This window comes from Crocodylus porosus, unplaced genomic scaffold (assembly GCF_001723895.1).
Source record: "Crocodylus porosus isolate Cpor-Errol unplaced genomic scaffold, CroPor_comp1, whole genome shotgun sequence".
Classification (NCBI taxonomy): domain Eukaryota; kingdom Metazoa; phylum Chordata; order Crocodylia; family Crocodylidae; genus Crocodylus; species Crocodylus porosus.
The window spans coordinates 34036784-34041777 of NW_017728914.1; the positions used below are offsets into that span (position 1 = coordinate 34036784).

The 4994-nt window shown below is 57.7% G+C and overlaps 1 long non-coding RNA gene across 1 annotated transcript; it reads left to right on the forward strand.

Moving 5' to 3' along the window:
* LOC109310297 lies at window positions 1-1191 on the forward strand. Its single transcript, XR_002101187.1, has 2 exons — window positions 1-62; window positions 724-1191. It is a non-coding gene; the product is annotated as an uncharacterized LOC109310297 (long non-coding RNA).
* The last annotated feature ends 3803 nt before the right edge of the window (window positions 1192-4994 follow it).

Below are 4994 nucleotides of genomic sequence, written 5' to 3' on the forward strand. Positions count from 1 at the left end.
GCGGGGGTGCCGGCCTCAGTGGGGGCAGCGGCAGCAGGCGCAATGGGCTCACGCTGCAGCAGGTCGGGTATTAGGCAAAGCCCCGGGAGGGCGGGGAAGCGGCCCCCCGGGGAGGTGCTGCAGCCTCCGCGGGGACAAAGCCGTGGCTGGCCCTGCTCGGAGCGGGGGGTGGGATGCTTGAGGTCCCTTCCCACCCCCGTTTTCCAAGACTCGCCTAGGATCTGTTCAGATGGGTGCAGGGGGCATGGCAGAGAGGGCAACCCTGTTCCTCTCCAGGGAAAGAGCGGCTAGAAACGTTAGTGATGGGCTACTGCTATTATCCGGCTGCAGAAGAAAATAAAAGCAAGGCACTTTATTGCAATGCCACGAAGGGTATAGAGGAAGTTGAAAAGAAAACTCAAGGCATGATCCCGAGTGCAGGGACAAGACCCCGTAGCCGGGAGCCTGCGGGTTTGAGTGCCAGCGGGAGCTCAGTCGCAACCCCCACCCCTGAAGAGCGGCAAAAGGGAAACCCATTCCTCCTCGGCTTCTGCCCACGCAGCCGCTGGCCTGGGCAAAAGCACAGGCTGGATCCACGGAGAAGCATCCCTGCCTCCCGAACTGGAGCTGCGGCGGGGCTGGCGGGTTACAGCAGGAGAGGCCGGCACTTGGGGTTTGAGCTCTGCAGCTGTCCAGCCTCGTGTAGACGGGGGGCTGTATGAAACGGCGTCTGTTTTGTTTCAGGACAGCAAGAAAATAAGGAGAAGGCCCTTCTGGACCTTCCCCGTCCGCCCCAAGCAGCCCTGGTCATCGCAGCCAGGCAGCCATGCCCGCTGGCCAGGAGGACGGCGCTCCCTTTGCAGGCTGCAGGTCTGCAGCGAGGTGAAGGGCAGGGTGCGTGTTGGGAGGGGGGTGAATCGGGGAGGAGTTCCCCTCTGCAGCCTTCCTCTAGCTGCACCTCTGCCCCCTTCTCTCACCAGGCCCGGCTCAGCCACCTTCATTACATAAAAAGTGCATCCCCCTTTGGACAACTGGCCCGGTGAAATGGAACAGGGGTAAGTGCAATGGCTGAGGAACCGGGCTGCCCTGTACCCCAGGCCTGCGCGGTATTTGCCCCCTGCCCACACAACTGTCCCGCTAGGCCGTTCTGACGGCGGGGATTCCTCGGTGCCTGTCCCCTGGGTCGTAGCTCCAGTCATGCCAACTCTCATGGAAGAATCACGAGATTCCTGTTTTCCAAGTCATGTTAACTGCGACTCACGATCTCCTGATAGAGAGAAAAAATCTCAGGCTTTTTTTTTCTTCTGGCCCATGTAGGGAGCGCCAAGCTGGTATGTCTGTGGGGAGGAAAGGGTGTGCGGGGGGGTCAGATCAAAGACCCTCACTCCCAAACCACAGCCCTGCAGCCGCCTTTCGCTCCTGACCTACAGCACCCCACATTCTGCCAAGGTATACAGGGACCCCCGCCACAGGCTCCAACCCCCCCCCCCACACCTTCACAAATAACACCTCCCCCCCACAGACACTTCCAAAATAGCATCTCATGATTTACATTCCAAATCTCTTGATTTTTAAGAGTCTCTCTTGCTTTTTGATACTGCGGGGGTGGCAATATTGCAGCTCCCAGGAACGGGGGGTTTCAGAAGTAGGAAAGCCCCCGCAGAAGCAGGGCAAACTGAGGGGAAACACCGCAGCAAGTGTCAGGACAGCACAGGGGTTGCACAAGAGAGCTCTCGCTGCTCAAAGCCACAGCACCGCACGCCCTCAAAGTGAATCGCTGCGCTCTCTGGTTCGAAGGAGGAAAACCCAACCGTGCAGCAGTTAACGTTGCTAGCGGGTGTGGGGGTGTTGCATTACTGATGCTTCCAGGAAAGGCATGCCCACCGTGCAGCGAGAAGCACAGCTAACGTGTTTTGCAGTCGCACGGGTGGCAAGAACCATTCGAGGTTCATGAACCACATCCGACGAGGCTGGATTTAGACTAAACTGCCCTTTATTTCACCCTGCTGAAAGCAAGTCTAATCCACACTATAAGTGAGCCCGCTTCCTGGGATGGAAGATATTTCATTAGCAGGTTGTGGGGGGTGGCGTGTGGTTCTTAGGTTTCATCTTGGCTGGAGGAACTTACCTCGGATAACCTGATAGCGCCGCAGGGCCTCACCCACTTACATATTTTTCCTCCCTTTTCTATGGGGGCAATGAGCCAGAGCTGGTAAAATTTTGGAAGAAAGATAAGGGATTTTTTTTCTTTTAAAGAAATAACAAAAGATTTCCACTCTTAATTAGGAAATGAATTAAAGCCGATGTCAAGTGGGCCTGATAATTACTAGGAATTTGATTGGGTTTGGAGGTGGGGCTGAATTTTTCCCAGCTAAAATCTGCTGGGGAAAATAAAGTCTCATATGAGTGTTGGGGGGTGAATTGGGGAGGGTCAAGACAACCATGTGAACCAGAGGTTTGAAAGGCTGGTGATTCAGAAACTTCGCAGCTGGCTCAGTGTGGCTCCTTGGCAGCTGTGGGGGATTCAGTTTAGCACAGGCTACCCTGCACAGCGTGATTAAAGGGCTAATATCAGTGTGGGATACAAAGGTTGGTGGGGAGCGAGAAAAGGAAATGGCTGCAAAGATAAGGCTGGAGCTGGTTGTGTTAGGCTAGCTGGGAGGCATTGGCTGGGCTTTGTTTGGTTGCTTTGGCTCATGAGATTTAAGAAGTTATAGGGGTGTTGCTTGGGGTGACAGTCTCATAGATGCCCCATGTGAAGGGTCTGTGTCCCAGTCTTTGCTTTGTGGGGAGATGAAGTCTCTGCCTTTGGCCCCTGCGTTTGCTTCTCCCCCTGGAGAAGCAGAGCAGGGCAAGAGCATGTGAGAGCTGGGTCTGAGGTGTGCAGGGGAGAGGGGTGTTTTCCACGGGGGTGCAGAGATCCCAGGAAGGCTGGAGCTGAGGCTGGGGAGAGCGGGGTCACTGCAGGACTGGGGTGAGGAGCACCGGCAGAGCGGGGGGGGCAGAGCAGGGATCAAAGGAGTGCAGTAGGTCAGGGGGGAAGTATGTCAGCAGGGCTGCATGGAGGGGGAAGTCACAGGCAGCAGCTGCCTGCTTCGTGCTTGGCTCAAACTTTCCTTTCTCCTGTATCTCAGCTGGAAAAATCACCAGGTATCTCATGCTCTGCTGCCTACAGCAAGCAAAGCTGTTCCATAAACCTGGAAAAAGAACCATTTCTAATAGGTGTCCCCACCCAGACTTGCTTTCTTCCTGGGGACATCAGCAGTGCATCCCACCTGGGAGACACAGGCTGGAAGACAACACCAAGTCTCCGTAGTGCAGAGGTCAGGCTGGATGCCATTTTGCCGCAGCCTCCGGTCACTGCTCTAATAGGAGGCACCGATCCAGCCCTTTTGCAAGGAGAGGTGATTTGGGAGCAGGGATCTCTGCTCTGACGGGTGACCGAGTTCCCCCTGCACGGTGGGAAGAGGGGGGGGCTCTGTTACGTGGCTGTCCTGTGCAGTCACTTGCCTCCTATTAAACTCAGCAGGGGCCTGTGCCTCTAATTTATGAGCTGGCAGCTCGCAATGCAGCTCAGTATATAAATAGCAGGGGGTGGGTGCAGAAAGGGAGGGTATTCATGCCATGGATGGCATAAGGCCAGCCCCGTCCTTGTGAATCCCTGCCTGAGAGCATGGGGAGGTGGTTCCCATGACTTGTCCTCCGGTTGCCTTTGATTCCCACTGCCCCAAACCTGGGTAGCATGTGGCAATGCCCAGGGTAATTACCACCACTCCAAGCTAATTAGTCCAGCAGTGCTCCTAGGCTAAAAGCTGCTTGGGGATTAGCATCTCAGCTTGCCGCCGGTGGCCCAGCGATGACTGTTGGTTTGCACAATGGCTTCTCCTCGCGTGTTGGCTCGGGGATGAGGCCTTGTTAGGGGGTTTGATGCGACCCCCTCTCTGTTGGAGGGTGCCTGGGTGGGGATGGGGTCATGTGCATGGAGGGGGAAGGAAGACTTCCTTTTTGGAGGAGCTTCTAGTAGCAGGTGGATGCCACCAGTTGAAGGTGCCTGGGGAAGCTCTGCAAGCCCAATAGCCAGAGAGCTGAGACCCTGTGTCGCGCTACTCCTGGGGCCGTGGTGCAGCACTCCAGCCTGGACTGGGGACACTTTTAGGCAGGGGGAACTTGGCTTTGCATCTGCTTGGTTGCTGCTTTGTAGTGGAGAAGTGATGCCAGCCACGTGGGCACCTAAGCCCCCGTGGCGGTCGTGGAGGGGCCATGGGTGCCCACTGAGGCTCTGCAGGCCGGAAGGTGCGTGTTGAGCTGGGCATGGGAGTCTGCAGCAGCCCCACAGGGCGATGGGGCTGGGTCTTGTACATGTTGGGGGGAATTCACGAGTGGGGGGAAAAAACTCCTCGGTGGGGAAAACCAGCATGGGAAAAGACTGAATGGGGAAAAATTAATGTTGGGGGGAGTCACGTGTGGGAGAAATCACGCGTGGGGTGGGTGTCCTAGGGTCACGCGTGGGCCTGGGTCAGCGTACACCCTTTCAGCCTCCCGCCCAGTACGGGGCGCTCTGCGCGGGCAGCGCCGCTGCCCCTTTAAGACGCCACGGCCTGTTCATCACGGCCAGACGCGCGCGCTCATTGGCTGAGCTGCGGCAGGGCTGCCGCCCCTGCCTCCACACGGGGTCTCCCTCCGAGGGCCCACGGGCTGATCGCTACGGCTCAACCGCACTCGGCAACCCGCCTTGGCTGAACCTTGCGCCTTAATGGCGATGGGAGCGTCGCCCTATTGGCCGGGCGGCCAGTCCATCCAGCCTTATCCCACCGACAGGGACTCCCTCTGGCTTCCTATTGGCTGCTCTCAACGCTCGTCCGCTCGAACCGCGCCGCTGCTCCGTAGGGCGGCCCGCTTGCCGCTCAACCCCCTTCCCGCCTCCTTCCCTACCCACTAGCCAACCAGCTTCCGAGTGGGCCAAGGCGCCGGTCTCCCATTGGCTGTCGGCGCCGCCGTGGGGCTAGGCTGCGCCG